Genomic DNA, 17,129 nt, shown 5'->3' with positions numbered 1-17,129 from the left:
ACAATGCATAGAGAAGAGAGGGAGGTGTCTGAGGACGCGTCATAGAGAGGGGAAGTTCCTTTAACCCTTCTTTGTCACCCACCTGCTTACCCCATTGCGTCACTAGCCAGTCAGGATCACCCGTCCCGATCAGGCCCCCCTCTCCGCTGCAAGTTCTTCAAATAGGTTGTCAACATTCCCTTTCACAGTTACCTTCACACAGTTCCACCCAGTAGGGACAGCCACTTTAGGCTCTGGGGTTTAAGTGCCCCTTCTTTCCCCACCTCGCATTCCTCCGTTCCGTCTCCTTTGTTGTTCCTCCCACTTAACCCCACCTCTCCTCTATCTTCCTCCTCCCATTCCCTCCTTGCCCCACCTTTCACCTTTCTCTCTCCCTTTCACCCAACCCGTCCTCCTTGCTGTTCCACCCCTTCTCCCTTTGTCTCCCTAGGGGGGATGATGTGTTGCATCTTAGCTCTTGGTATCTTCCGCTCTCTCCCATTTCCCCCTCCCCTTCATGCACACTTGGTATGGTCCGCAGCTATCCCTGGAGGCAACGATAGAATGTCAAGCGATATTGGTCCTGTCAAGCTGGGAGCACTTGTTTGATGATTTGATACCGAATAAAGTTTATGGAAACTTATCCACGTGTGGACATTCCTTACTACACATGGCTACTTACATCTGTTCATCTACGTCACAACGACTTCTTGGAAAACCAGACTCTTAAGCTTTAGGGACTTTCCCTTGCCTGGATATTGATTTCTTCAAGAACTCATTTATTATGCATGAACATCTATTCCTTAGGGGTTCATTCATGACGTTCATATGCCTGACATGTACAGTTTGTGGGTGAAAATCAATAACAATATGCTTTAAAAAGATTTTTTTTAAATTGACGTTCATATGCCTGACTTCTACGTCAATACTGGCATTACTAAATACCTTCAAGGTATAAATATACCTTCACTTGCTACGGCAAAGCACGGTTTGGTTCGGTGCAGTTCGACTACCTACTTGCAGGACGCAGCTCGCCACAGCAAGTCCCGAAGGAAGTCATCTGCCAAGCTGATGCACTGACTAGAAGCTGTCATCCTCCTGCCGAGAATCCAGCTCCAGTGTTTCTGACTCCCCTTGCGGGGTGTTGGAAAATCAAGTTCCGGGAAAGAGATACCAACCTCTCTCATTCTAAGGTATGGAGCTGATTAGAACCTAGAGAAACCTTTGGCAATTCTTGGCACAACTAAACTACACTAAACTTATGCTCAGACAGCACCTACTTCTTCCCTTGTCCTAGACTTAGGTTAGGTACACTGGGGTAGGATTATTTTAGAAGCACCAGTTGAGTATTTTAGCCTGTGTTATTTATGTATGTATTTTTATATATGTCATAGCAACAGACCATGCTATTACAGTATTATTTTATATTACTGTTTAGGCTGTACGCATTATACTTCGCATTCTGTCTAACGATTGTAGCAGTTCATATGTCTTGCATGAGAAAGAAGACTGTTCAATAAACTCCTTTTTATTGAAACACCCGTCTCCCTATTTCTGTGCAACACTCTGTAGAAACAAAGCATGCACGATTGACTGAGTGAAACGTTTTTCTATTGTTTCCATGACTCTGAAGATATTGTTCCGACTCTAAGGGATACAAAGTTGTCATGTTTATGCGGTTGTCCGAGACTAATCCCTTCTTGTTCATTCGAGAAAGTTTCTAGTGACCTCTGAGTTATCTGGCACACACAATTAAGTTTAATGTACTTGATAGAGACATACTGACTTCAGTCCTATGTCAAAACTATAGTGTATACTATTCCAATGCGCAGAGCCTATTAGGAATATAGGAACTACACAACAGTGCGCCCGACGGTTTGGTAAGGCACTAATTTAACGCTAGATACTGAAGTAACTCAGTCGTGCTTTTCTCCGAGACCCCTTTACTCATTATACTCCAATAGACATCTGGAGTGGGTAAGGAATAAATATCCGCCAGAACTGAGTAGGACGGAAAAATCCTATATATTAGCTTTTTGGTTTGTTCAACGTTAAAGGATACAGGGGCGTATGTAGGTAGCCGTTTGCGATTCACAAACGCCGAAATTCAGTGAATTTCGGCGTTTGCGAATCGCAAACGGCGTTTTGATATGTAGGTGCATATTAGAAAAATAAGGAATCGCAAAAATTGCGATTCCTTATTTTGCTCAAGCATTTAAGGAATCGCAATTTTGAGATTCCTTAAATGCTATGTAGGAGTCAATTAAAAAATGCGATTCAGGCTTAAGGAATCGCAAAATACCACCTACTCCAAGTAGATGGTATTTTGCGATTTCCTTTAAAAATGCACTTTTTTGAAAAATTCAAAGTGCCATGTGGCGCACAAACATGCCCTTAGGGCATGTCTGTGCGCCACATGTACTTACAGGCACATTCCAGGGGTGCAACAGGTGTCCTTTGGACACCCTGGCACCCTTGGAATTGCGATTCTCAAATTGCGATTTTCTCATAGAAAATCGCAATTTGCGATTGTATCCCCCTTCATTCCTATGGGCCTCTTGGCCCATAGGAATGAATGGGACAATCATTCCTTAATTGCGATTCACAATTTGCTAATCGCAATTAAGTAATGTTAGGTAATCGCAAAAAAATTGCGAATTATTACCTACATTCCATTTAGCGATTCTTAAATAGCGATTCCTTAAAAATCGCTATTTCAGAATCGCAAAATGGAGATTACCTACATATGCCCCACAGAGTTCCAAATTATTGTGCACCTTATCTTTGTTTCCTTGAAACCTGCTCTGCAATTTTCATTACACAATGGCTGAGGAAGCCAACCACACTGAAACCTGTGGAAATACAGGCGACAACGCCGTACCAGGTTTTAACTTAACAGGTTTCCAAGAAACCAATGCGAATGCTGTAATCATTCCTCCAAATTTAAGGAAAGTCATCACTATAAAACCTATAATCAATGGCCTATCATCAAGAGGTGGTAGATTAGTTTTTATGATAGAGGCACATGAATATCACCAGACAGAGGTATTCTATTCATGGATAGTATTACCAAAATCAAATCCAGTAACACATTTGTCTCACTTCTACAAAGAAGATGATTCACCGGATGAATATATTCCTTTCAAGGATATTGAAATTCCACTCACATACCAGGAGCATGAGCTCTTGTTTAAAGGGGCCCTAAAACATTTAAATCACATTACCAGGCTCGGTCCACTAGGTAGACCAGGAGCACCATGGTCGGCCTTAGCCGGCTACACACCTGACCCTGACATTGAAGCAATGTCGGATGATGAATTACTTAGTAATATACAAGGATTAGTAGAATTATACAGTGAAACCCCAACTGTCTAAAACTCCTGAAAAGGTCTTTACTAAAAACACTCCTACATCTTCTAAAAAGAAGTGGGAAAATATCAAACAACCTTCCAAAGAGAAGCGTTTCATTCCCGAGGTAGGTCTCCTCAAAAGGAGCCCTCTGAAAGGAGGTATAACCTTAGGAATAGGGATAATTTGAAAAAACCTGACAGGTATCAAGACACTGATACACGTTCCTCCCATACCTTTCAGATATCGTCACAGACATCCGAAAGAAGAGGACGGTCAGAAAACAAGGAAGAACGCATGAAGTCCAAAGACGATCAACACGTTCAGAAAAACAAAAAAACTCAATTCACCAAAAAGAAGGTAGCGGGTCTAAAGATCAGACATGCCGAGGATCTTGAGGACACAACTCAAGAACTGAGAATGGGCTCAGATAAATGCTGGACAGCGCAGCAGAAGTAACAATAGCTCACCTGAACCTGAAGGGACTTCTGGAGACCGTGGACTTGAATGAGGGCATTCAAAATTGAAACTGCAGATACCAGGGTTAGTTCTCCACATAGGTTATATGAAATAGCACTCCGGATGGAGGGAGACATATCAAGAAAAGTGAAAGCCCTCTTTTGGGAGCTAATTTTCTAAGGGTTACGATATACTTCTGGCTGAACAAGACTGCCCACCAGAATTTGTCAGGTAGTGCCCACATGGCAAAGACATCATTATACCAGCCTTCTCTAATCATATTCCAATACATTTAAAATATACTTATGCCAGGAAATGGGCAGCAGTTGCCCAAGCCCCAGCATTATACAAAAATCATGTAGGATGGGATGAGGACTCACCTCACCATAAAATCCAGTTGAAAAATCAACCATCTGCACAAAGGCAGTACCCAGTTAAGCAAGAAGCTAAACAACAGGTCAGGGAGATCTTAGATTAACTTGAATACCAATGGGGTGATTGAAATATGCACCTCATCAATGAACAATCCTTTGTTTCCTGTCTCCAAACCATACAATACATATCATCTAGTATTGGATTACAGACATCTAAACTCTTGTTGAAAAACATTTGCAGTGCAAAATACACACAGTGCAGCATTAATGAATAACATTGTGTGTAAAAAATATAAAACCACATTAGATATTTCTAACGGTGTCTTTTGTCAAAATATTGCACCTGAAAGTAGGTATTTGACCGCTTTCTCAATAATGGGGACACAGCGTCACTTCTGTCGTCTCTTTCAAGGATTCAACAATAGTCATGGGTTATTCTCAGCAAGGGTAACAGAATTACTACAAACGTATGATGACGAGGCATTGTCATATGTAGATGATGTCTATCTGACAGACGATGACCTGGATAGGCACTTGAACAGGGTGAAAACCATTATACTGGGTTTCGCCTCTGAGGGGTATGAATTCAATTTTAAGAAATCAAGTATTGCCCATCTCAACATCTTTTTCTAGGATATGAACTATCAAGTGAAGGCAAAAGCCTGGCAGCCAACTTTCTAGAAAAGTGTGCGCTGCTCCAACCTCCAAAAACACTGAAAAATTTACAGTCATTTCTAGGTTTCCTAAATTTATGAAGAACTTACATTATAAACTAAGCAGAAATGGTTAAACCTCTCTAAGAATGAATCAAACCTGATTTTAAAATCATTCATTGGAAAAAGGAACACACAGAAATATTGGGTTCACTCCAAACAGACATGTTAGCAACCAAACATTTACAAACACGCGTAAACGTACGCAACTTAGTAATCTGAATCATCCCGCGTCAGTGCGGATTCACCTACTTAACTTTTAACAAAGGTGAAAAAGTACCAATTGCATACAAATCACATTTGTGCACACAAGCAGAAATGAAATTCACTTCTACAGAAAAAAATCTGACAGCAGTTCAAACCGCTGTAGCAAGAGAAAGAGCTCTAGCACAGGGGAAACTCATTATGGTCGTAACCCCTGTACCAGCCTTAGAGGCAGTGACAAAAGCGAGCATTCCAAATGCTAAAGCTTTACATCCGGGATGGATACAATGGGTTAATTCTCTTACTGCAACTGATGTTGAATACATTTTTGATCCCTATTATTTAAAAACACAAGCATTTCTACAATACGAACAAGAATGTCCTCTGCCTACTGAAATTCTGCCTCTAGACAAGTATGAATGTATAATTTATACTGATGGATCAGCACAACCCGCTATGGGGGGGTAAACAAGCTTATAGTGCTGCATGTGCGATCGTTAAAGGTCGTATGCGCGATGGCCAATTTAGACCTATGGTCAGAAAAACACAATCTCTAGGAGATTGTACAGCTCAGCAAGCTGAACCACAAGCATTCAAAATGGCACTTGAAAATACGGATCGCGAATTCCCCACACTCATAGTGTGCGATTCTTTCTACTGTGTACAATCATGAAATTAATATTTACAGACTTGTCTTCAAAACGGTTTCAAATATGCAAAAGGTGGCACAATCAAGCATAAAACGCTTTGGGAACAAGTAGTTCAGTTGCGAAACGTTATACAAAACACTCACGTGATATACACGCTGAGTCATCAACGTGATGGCGTTCACGTTGAAGGTTGTTTATTGGCTGATGAAGCCGCGAAGGGGGCTGTGCAATCGGCTTCCGAAGCTGCAATCACTCGTTCAAAAACGAAAATAGACGGTGAAATAATGCTTGCTGTCAATGCTACAAGCAAAGGCAGTGGTGCAGTGTTACCTAAAAAGTTTCCACTTGAATACTCATATATAATTGATGCGAACAGCGTTCCGTTTGCTCGACTTCCTGGAGTGGTGGATAGAGTAATTCCAAACATGGAACGAAGAGCAGCTTTGATTTACGAAGAACATTTGGGAGAGGGTCTGATACATCAGGGGATCCCTAAAACAATATTAACTTTAAAGGAGATGTACTGGTGGCCAGGGATGAATGCACATATTCACATCTTTGTCATTAACTACATAGACTGCAATAGAGATCACAGCACAGAACGCCACCAGATACCTGACAGCATGGTCAGCCCAGTGCAGACACCATTGTTAGACAGCATTAGACTTTTTACATGCAGACGTCCCTGTGGACAAATGCGGTCCCACAAATATTAAGACACGGTTCTTTTGGATGTGGCCTCAGCGCTCGACTGATGCTCAAACTGTCATAAAAGATTTGCGAGTCTTTATCGGCACATACGCAATTGGCAAGCTTCATTCTGACCAGGGTCCTGCGTTTAGCTCTCGAGTTTAAAAAGAGGCCATGGCCAGTTTGGGCGTTGAATTGCGGTACTCTAGTCCATTCCATCCTGAGGGAAATTCGGTTGTGGAGAGAAAAAAACGGGACATAAAGCAGTCTATAACTGCTAGGGTATTAGGTTTGGGTTACGGGTGGGTCAAACATCTAATAAGTGTCCAACGTAGTCTTAAAAACTTGCCAAGAAGTTCTCTAGGGGGTATCAATCCATATGAGGTCCTATTGGGGACAAGAATGTTGGTCTCGGATCTTGATTGTCACATATCAGTGGTGGAACAAAAGAATTTTGATATCAAAGATCATTTGGCTGTTTTACAGGACTTAAATGAACTAAGAACTAAACAAAGCAACGTGTTCCTGAAGCCAACCACCACTGGGGAAAAAACAATCCTTCCCAGCAAGGCCTGTCTGGATATCAAAGCTTGGTGATCTAGTCAGAGAAAAGATTGCAGACAAAAGGACCTTGGGGCTTCTTACAGACAACCAGTACTTGTCCTAGCAATCCATGGATCAAGAACAGTTTTACTGCCGCCCCTTGCTGTTAAAAAGGAGACCGATTTGTGTCCATCGACCTGATCAAACCACACTATGTGGCCGATACTATGCAGTAGGCCAAGTAGGCTCCGCCAATGTAGCAGACGCACTCCGCTAGCCACAATCCAAGAGGTTCAAACTGAGAGACTCATCACCATTGAAGAATCTGCAGTGAGAAAAGGACTAAGCAACAAAGCTATGGAACTTGTACCTCTTGAGACCCAAATAACAGTTTGTCATGAAACACCTGTCTACCACGAAGTAACAAGTGATCAAGTGGTTACAGCGATTTCAACAAATCAGGATGTATTCTCCACCATTGACAGAACTGCCTCTGGCTATTTCATTAACTTTGATACGTTTTCTGAGGATCCCAGCGAATCTGAAACGACGCCAGCAAAAAGAACTTTCAAAGAACAAGCAACTGACTTTTTTCATTACTTGGAAAAAACTTATCTGGTTTCACCATGGATTGAACTTTGGATTGTGTTGGGAATATTTTTTCTTCTACTTTGGTTAGCTCTGGTGATAGCTCTGGGAATGCTAATAAATGGAAGATATGTCAAAATGGACACAGCAAGTAGAAACGTCAACTTACTCCTCAAGCCACACAAATCATCTCATTGTGAACAAAGAGACTTGTCAGCAGTGAACATCACAGCCGTTCCTATACCTGATGGTATAGCTTGGGACAAAACAGAATATGACATTTTTGGCCCGTCGGAGCTGTTGAAGATTCCACACTTATTCAAGATTTCATTAAGTGACTTTGTTTCATCTAGTACCTTTTCTGATGATTGGGACTTTGAGACTGTTAATAATATGAATTCAGATTTAGAAATGTCTGCAATATTCACAAATCCTGAACATTTAGAAGGTTCATCGGACTATGAACAAATGTATTGTTATAACCATTATGGTCATCATTTCTTGCACAAATCTACAATGCCTAGTAATGTACACATGTATAACCAATGGGAACATTGTCCAACGCCACCAAAGGGTACCCCAAAAATGTTTGCTATGAAATTTCCATACTTTTCAGGGTTCAATGTATCCAATGCAGAAACATTTTACTTTAGAAATGTGAACAGAACAGGAAAGAAAAGTATGTTGACCAATACCAAACAGTTTTATTCTGCAACCTTTTATGCCCAACTGTCTAGACAGGGTTTCGACTTTTGGAAAGACAACATTGAGACAAAGACTGTCTGGGGTACAAAAGATTGGCAAGTGCAGGGGGTAGACGCTTTGTTTAGAGCCTGTATCATCCCGGAGCAAATTATGTTTTTGAATGACACTGTCCAACAAACGTCTTGCCTTTGGTTAGCCAAGATCAAAGACATGAACATTCCGTCCATACCTACACCTACACCTGAGAGTGATAACGCTTCAGAGGGGGAGGTCAACGTACATACTATTTTGCATCACAACAGAACAGATCCAGATTGGAATAAATTGTTAATCTGGCCCACAGACACAAACAACTGTCAAGATAGATTCCTGAACAAAACACACAGGTTTAAAATCAATAGGCCAGACCCAAGATATGTTCAACTACAGCATCCTGGATTAGTAAAAACATACAGTGTAGGGAAACTCTGCCTTGATTGGCTACAAAAATCTACACTTAAGGATGTAAAGCAACACTTATCTTTACTTAAAGATGGTGCAGATCTTAGGGAATTCTTGTTAGGACCAAGAAAACCGCGTCAAAAACGTTTTATATATACCGGTATATATGCTGCATACAACGAAATATGGAAGATTACACAAGCAGAGACTGCAGAACGAATACGAGAAATTAATCGTATTAATTTAGAGAAATCTCTCTTTGTAGTTGACAATGGGTTAAAGTCTCTGTTGTCCAAGATATAATCATTGGACAGTATAGTATCCTCTGCCATATACATCATGGAACAAGACTTGGTCATGTTGCAACATGGTCAGTCTCAGCTACGTTCTAACATGCTATTAAGTTGGACGCTCCAAAGCCTGCGTTCAGGCTATGTGCCTTGGCGTTTAATCAATACTATGTCACTGTTTTCAGAATTAAATCTCACTGATAAACAGATCAAACTTGCACAAAGGGGAGCAGACTACACGGTGTTGAGCATTGAAAAACTGGAAAGATTGCCATTTACGGTAGCAGAAAAACCAGCTACTGATTGGATAATACATGGAACAATTTTTCATTTTCAGTATTGCCTAAAACACATACCAGCAGGCAAATACGAAAGGTTGGGTAAAGAATACATCAAGACATCCTGGAATTCACCATATACACACAAATGTTGGAGTGGGGGTCGTGAAGTGTTTCTTAGCGGTTCAAACTGTGAAAACGCACTAAGTGCTTCTCTCCTTTGTCAGGGTATTCATTTACATGGGGCCTGTGATGGTTCCTCTAACAACTTATCCTGTCACCTGCAAGGTTCACCAGCTGCGGTGATTGATCCAATTTTTGGACAACTTTCAAATGGAAGTTACCTCATGTTGAACGAGCACAGCTGCTGTGGCATGTTGCCAGGTATTCCATATCTAGTAACTGTGTCATCCAGGGTCACTTGCTGTATGCAAGTATTGTTTCCAAAAACCAAGACAGTCAGGGAGACGCCTCTTTGGCCTTCACTGAACATCTCTTCGATACGAATTGATACTCTAAGCAGAATGAAAGCCATTCTTTTTAAAAAAAACTGTGCCACTGACCTCGGCCAAAGAAACCTATGATCTACAAATCGCAAGGACTTCTGCCGAGATACATGCCCTTTTGAATACAAACTGCCCTATACATTTCACAGAAGTGTTAAGTCGTATCTGAAACATGTCTGATACAAGCGGTATTGTACATCTGTTTAAGAACGTATGTTCCAGACTATTAGCACCTTTTTAAGCAGTCCTCGGAATAATTCCAAACTTCGTGCACTCGGTGTTTGGCAGACTGCCCCTCCTTTTGGGACTCCTTGCAGGGATACTATTTTTACTCCTTCTGCTATGATATGGCAAGCCAAATCACCAGTGACACCCAGTTCTCCAGGGAGACAACTCTACTGGCGATAAAGTGTTGTGAGCGCCTCGTTCAAAATCTGGGGTTACCTCGTCTATGAGAATTAAATACCACATTGTTTCTGTCATTCAGACCAATCTGGCAAGATTGTATCTTACCTGTTCTACGCTGCCTGCTATGCGGAGAAGAATGCGTGCTAGACACCTGTCTGACACTCCCATCAGTCATGCCAATGGATGTTGATACTATGATGGACCCCGTAACGGCCCATGCTCTGTGTTGTCCCCAGCGGCTACCAATTCTGATGACGGCATTCATTGAGATCTCACAGATGCAAAATGCAACTGCTGAGATATGAGAGGAAACATCAGGCGCACAGGTACCATCTGATTCGAACATTGCTGATGCGACCAATGCTGAAGGCGATGCTTCACATGTATGTGCGGTTAATCTTCTAAACGAGGTAATCCAACTTTCGCCTACAATGGTAGACAACTTTTTGTCAACAGACATAGAAGATTTCATGTTTTCTCCCAGTCCTAACACTGACTTTTGATTTTAGCACACAGTGTTCTGAGAGACTTTGAATTTGACCTTCATTATTTCAAAACATGGAACTAACTTTGGAACTTTTTCCTATGAATAATTTTTTTCTCCAAATTTGTATTTTTTCATTTTTGGCACAAGTAATCTGCTTATAGTATAACTATTCATAGAGAACAAGATTTCTTTGAATACTTTCCAGAAACAATGTATGACCTTGTCCACATACAAACAGTTTTATGTAATCTGACATGAAATGGTTTCGGCCCTTTTTCTTCTGTATTTACGAGCCATTTCATAAATGTTTATTTTCATGATTTATTCAGTTAACATTCAAAGTTTATTACATATGCTCAAAATGAAGACTTGCTTTAATGTGTACAGCACCAATGCAACAGTTTGAATACATTATTTACAATGTGTTTGTAACATGCTTTACGCACTTTGTGTGTAGATACATTTTTAGATATGTTATCATGTTTAGAATTTAGCAATGTCGTACATACGAAAGTGGAGTGGGTGTTGTGTATCGATTTAGATTCTGTATGAATTTCCCGTTTCATGCCCTTATATAGGTACATTTCACATTGCCCTTATATAGGCATAGAAATCCAATCCTTATTTAGGCATAGCCCATGCTACCCAAATACAGGCATGGCTACTTACATCCGTTCATCTACGTCATAACGACTTCTTGGAAAACCAGACTCTTAAGCTTTAGGGACTTCCCCTTGCCTGGATATTGATTTCTCCAAGAACTCATTTATTATGCATGAACATCTATTCCTTAGGGGTTCATTCATGACGTTCATATGCCCGACTTCTACGTCAATACTGGCATTCCTAAACACCTTCAAGGTATAAATATACCTTCACTTACTGAGGCAAAGCATGGTGCAGTTCGGTGCAGTTCGACTATCTACTTGCACAACGCAGCTCGCCACAGCAAGGCCTGATGGAAGTCATCTCCCTAGCTGATGCACTGACTAGAAGCTGTCATCCTCCTGCCGAGAATCCAGCCCCAGTGTTTCTGACTCTCCTTGTGGGGTGTTGGGAAATTGAGTCCCAGGAAAGAGATACCAACCTCTCTCATTCTAAGGTATGGAGCTGATTAGAACCTAGAGAAACCTTTGGCAATTCTTGGCAAAACTAAACTACACTAAACTTCTGCTAAGACAGCACCTACTTCTTCCCTCGTCCTAGACTTAGGTTAGGTGCACTGGGGTAGGATTATTTTAGAAGCATCATTTGAGTATTTTAGCCTGTGTTATTTATGTATGTATTTTTATATATGTCATAGCAATAGATCATACTATTACAGTATTATTTTATATTACTGTTTAGGCTGTACGCATTATACTTCGCATTCTGTCTAACGATTGTAGCAGTTCATATCTCTTGCATGAGAAAGAAGACTGTTCAATAAACCCCTTTGTATAGAAACGCCCGTCTCCCTATTTCTGTGCAACACTCTTTAGAAAGGGAGCATGCACGATTGACTGAGTGAAACGGTTATCTATTGTTTCCACGACTTTGAAGATATTGTTCCGACTCTAAGGGAAACAAAGTTGTCATGTTTATGCTGTTGTCAGAGACTAATCCCTTCTTGGTAATTCGAGAAAGTTTCTAGTGACCTCTGAGTTAGCTGGCACACATAATTAAGTTTAATGTACTCGATAGAGACATACTGACCTCAGTCCTATGTCAAAACTATAGTGTATATTATTCCAATGCGCAGAGCCTATTAGGGATATAGGAACTACACTACAAGATAACGCATGGCTGCAGCAGTGCACCGTCACAGCCAGACAAGGAGGCAAAGAAATGGAGTGTGGCAGTGCCAACTTCCCCCATGGCCTATAATAGAGGCAAACAAAAGTATTGTGGAAGTTAGTGGCAAGACTGCTGACAACCTGTGTATCGATCTTCCACTGCACTTTTAGTTATTACCTCATGATTAACCTGTGTCCCCAGTTGTTCAAAACAAAGCTACTGCTCACTTGCTGCCATTATTTCAAGACATAAACCATGGGCCTGGTATCTGTGCCTGGACTTTCACTGCACATTTAAAGAATCACTTTTAATGCAGTGCAGTGCACTAAATAAAGGGCAGCAGAAAGCAAAGACAGCAGTGTTATAAACTTTATTAAGAATACATGTTATTAGGAAGCCTATGAGTCTGCCTGCCTGCAGGCCTGAGACAAAAAGCACACATAAACATCGAGGTCAGTTTCCCGTACGTTTTTCCCATGTCCTTAGAGACATTGATTAAGAATAACATCAATTGAGGGTGTAGAGTGCAGCAATTTAATTAGAACTTTTTACTGAGCCCTGTGGCCGCTATTTAGAACGGGGATGAGAGTGTGGTCTGTGAGGAATCCCCCTGCAAGTAGAGTATGAACTGGAAAGATTGTTCCAAAATATAAGTGACTTTTTCTTCTAAAATTCTACCTGCAGATTCCTCACCTGTTGAATAGACTCCAAAATAGTGCCTCCTGGTTGGAGGGTTTGAAGGATTGGTCAGTCAAGGAAATCCTGGAGCATTGAGAATGCAAAATGATCATTCCTTCTCACCTCCCAATCCAATTGTCTGATGATGGTGATAGTGTGAAAACAAGTCCATGTTGCTCCCTTTCGAATCTCAGCCACATGAACTACCCTGACCAAACTAAGGTGGAAGACTTTGCCCTGGTGGACTGGATTCTTGCGGTTCCTTCTTCACAAACATGCAAGATTATTCAGCAGGGCAAGGTGCTTTTCAGGACTGCCTTGCCCTTTTTGCTGCCTGGGCACCCCACAATAAGCTGGTTGTCAGACCTGATCTCTTGGGTACAGATGATGTAATAACTGACTGCCCTTCCATAGTCCAGCCGGTGTAGTAGAATATGTGACTTTAGAACGCTGTTACACCGCGGTATGTTACATCGCAGTTCTTACAACACCCTGGAGGGCGCTGGACTTAAGAATAGTATGATTTACTATTCCAACTCCAGCCTATGTAACAGTAGGGAAGGTGTTGGAAGAGTAAATTATACTATTCCTTTGTGTATAGCGCCATCCAGCGCATGTAACGACTTGGTTGTAATGACAGCGATATAAACGTACCGCGGTGTAACAACCACGTTGTAAAGGTTGTTCGCCAGTTTAGTCTCTCTTGTTTGTGGGATTGGGTGGAGGATTAAAAGTGGGAAGGCCCCCAGTGGAAAGCTGTCACCACCTTTGGAGGAAAATCGCTACAGAAGCATGTGTAAGACGGGTGAATGCTCAGCACTTGTAACTCAATAAGATGCCTCACCAAAGTGATAACAACTATAAAAACTGACAACTATAAAGGGGTTTAAACAGAGCACCAATCTAAAAGATCAACACTAGGTTCAAATCTCACTGTGGCATGACAAAAGAAGTGGTCAGAAAAAGATTACTGAGTCCCTTCTGAAATTATTGGGCACTCGCACAGGAGTGGCTGTTCCATAAGCCGGAGGATTGCAGACAAGGCAGCAATGTACCCCTGACAGTGCCCACCATTCAGTCCTGCTGGGCTAGGGGAGAACAAACTGGAGGACTTTCAGGAAGCGAGCCTTTAGGGGTCCATGTATTTTTCTGAACAGCAAGCAGCAAACCTATTCCACCTCTCTGTGTAGAGCGTCATGGTGGAAATACAACCTCCAGAGTCAAATGGAAATTACTCAAGTACCACAGCTCAATCTCCAGGCATTAAGGTGGAGGCTCTTGTGTTTGGGGTGAAGAACCTGACCATCAGATTGGGACAGTGGGTCCATTCTGACAAGAAGATAGAGTGGGAGCCACAGGGAGAGGTGCAGAAGGTCTGCGTACCACACCCTTCTCAGACAGACCAGGGCAATAGAGACAACTTAGGTTCTGTGCTGATGAATGTTCCTTAGAACCCACATAATTAAAGGTATGGGAGAAAATGTGTAGGTAAGTGGAAAATTCTACTTCAATCAAAATGCATTCACCAGAGCTCTCCGCAGCACCTATTGGAGAACACAGAACCGTGGCAATAGACATTGTAGTGAGCGGCAAATAGATCAAACTGGGGTGGCCCATTGGGCGAAGATGTTTTGAACCACCACCGGATCAAGACATCACTTGTGGTCAGGAAGATGACGCTGACTGAGGCTGTCAGCCCTGATGTTAAGAGAGCCACAGTGTCACAGAAGTTCACAATTGTGTCTGCCAGGTTTCCCCCATGTTTGAACCACTGTAAGCAGAGGCACTTTGGAGAGACCTCATATGCCAACATGAGTCTTTAACAGGGAGCTTTTATGAAGCTAGCAGACATAGCAGGCAGAGAACCATCAAGGCAGGAAAACTGAGCTTCCTATTGAAACATATGAATCATATCATGAATGTCCCAGATCTTCTGTGGAGGAGGAAAGCTTGGAGTAAAGTAACCAGTACTGGCGCTATGAACAGGAAGCATTGAGAGGGCTCTAGATGAGTCTTGGCATGCTGAAAGAAAACCCTACTTGAACAGCAAAGAAGGTGTTGCATGCAGATAGTGCAACACCATCCGTGGCAAATCGTCTTTCACAATGGGAACACAAACATCCCTGAACTCCTGATATGGGCTGCCACCATTGCCACCACTTTTGTGAAAAGTTGAGGTGCTGATATGAATCTAAAAGAGAGGACTGCAGGCTGGTAGCGAATTAACCCTACCATAAAATGCAGGTACCTCCTGTGTGACTGAAGCATCGGTATGCGGAAATACACATCTGTCAGAGACTCTGGCAAGGACTGGTGGCAGTTTAGATGAAGCAATAGAACATTGGGTACAGAGCTGCCCCAATATCACACACAGAGGGAAAAAAGGATCCAACGGGTAAGCTCTGCACATGAGAACACAATGGCCAAAGCTCAGAAAGAACAGGCACTGAAGAGGCAAGTTGACATTCAGACTAACGCCCAGGACAGATGTGCAAGATATATATATATATGTATGTATGTATGTATGTATAGGTATTCTTATATAGCGCGTATCTGTCACCCGACGGGCATCCTGGCGCTTAGACTATCCTGATGCAATACACATACAATACATGGTTACATTACCCTGGGAAACAGGTGAGTTTTCAAAGTTTTTTTAAAAGAAATGAAGTTTTCCAGACCTCTCAATCATAGGGGAAGAGAGTTCCACAGTTTTGCAGCCACAAATCTAAAGGATCTGCCACCTGTCCGAGACCTCAAAATCCTAGGCACAACCACCAGGTGGGAGGAAGCTGACCGAAGCAGTCTAGATGGGGTGTACCAGGAGAAGAGGTCCCGCAAAGGGGGCGGACCCTGCCCATGTAGGGCCCTAAACACCATGCATAGTGCCTTGAACTCAATGCGCTGCGAGACTGGCAACCAGTGAAGGTCTCTTAGTGCCTTGGTGGAGGAATCCACACGGCGGCGTGAAAGGGCCAATTTAGCAGCAAAGTTCTGCAACCGCTGTAATTTTCCGACTAAATTGGCCGGAGCTCCCAGGAGTAGTGCGTTGCAGTAGTCAATTCGACTTAAAATTATGCTCCGCACTACCTCTGGTCTTACCTGGGGCGAAAGTAGGGGCAAGATCTTACGCAGCGAGCAGAGCAGTGCCATACAGGTGGACACTGTGCGATTCACAGAAGCATCAAGCTGCAGATTAGTACTGAACACTACTCCCAGATTGCGGACTGACTCTACGGGCGCAGTAGCACCCTGAAAATCCAAAGGCCAGAAATCTGGCGGCAAAGGTCTGGGGACGCGGTCCAGAGAACAGTGCAACACCTCCGTTTTTGCACAGTTAAACTGCAGGGAGTTGTTACCCAGCCACTCTGCCGTGGTGTTCATACAGCAATGAAATGCCTCCGGAGACACTCCATCCTTACCCTCAAGGGAAAAGATGAGCTGGGTGTCATCAGCGTAGTTGGTGACCGTGATGCCAAAAGATTTGATCAACTTGATCAGGGGGCGGAGGTAGAGATTGAAAAGGATGGGACTTATGGCTGACCCTTGAGGTACGCCCTGGCCGACCCTTCTGATGTTAGATTTAAAGGGTGGGATGGCCACTTGCTGATGTCTATGATCAAGATAAGACTTCAGCCATTCAAGGGCCAGCCCGGATACTCCCACCTCCGCCAGTCTCCTGATCAGTATTGTATGGCTGACTGTGTCGAACGCGGCCGACATGTCGAGCAGCACCAAAAAGGTCGCTCGGCCCTGATCGGCCCGCGTTCGCAGATCGTCAAGGACGGTCACCAATGCTGCCTCAGTCCCATGCGCTGGTCTGAAGCCAAACTGGGCCACATCCAAACAGTTGTTGACCTCGAGAAAGTTGGAAAGATGTTTTGTGGCCCATTTCTCAAGGATCTTAATAGGAAATGGCAACAGAGAGATCGGTCTGTAGTTGGCTGGGCAAGCAGGATCCAAGTTTTCCTTCTTGAGGAGGGGACAGACAACCGCCAGTTTCCAGCTATCT

Source organism: Lissotriton helveticus, chromosome 7 (genome assembly GCF_964261635.1).
Source record: "Lissotriton helveticus chromosome 7, aLisHel1.1, whole genome shotgun sequence".
In the NCBI taxonomy this organism is placed as follows: domain Eukaryota; kingdom Metazoa; phylum Chordata; class Amphibia; order Caudata; family Salamandridae; genus Lissotriton; species Lissotriton helveticus.
This window is presented reverse-complemented; position numbering follows the sequence as displayed.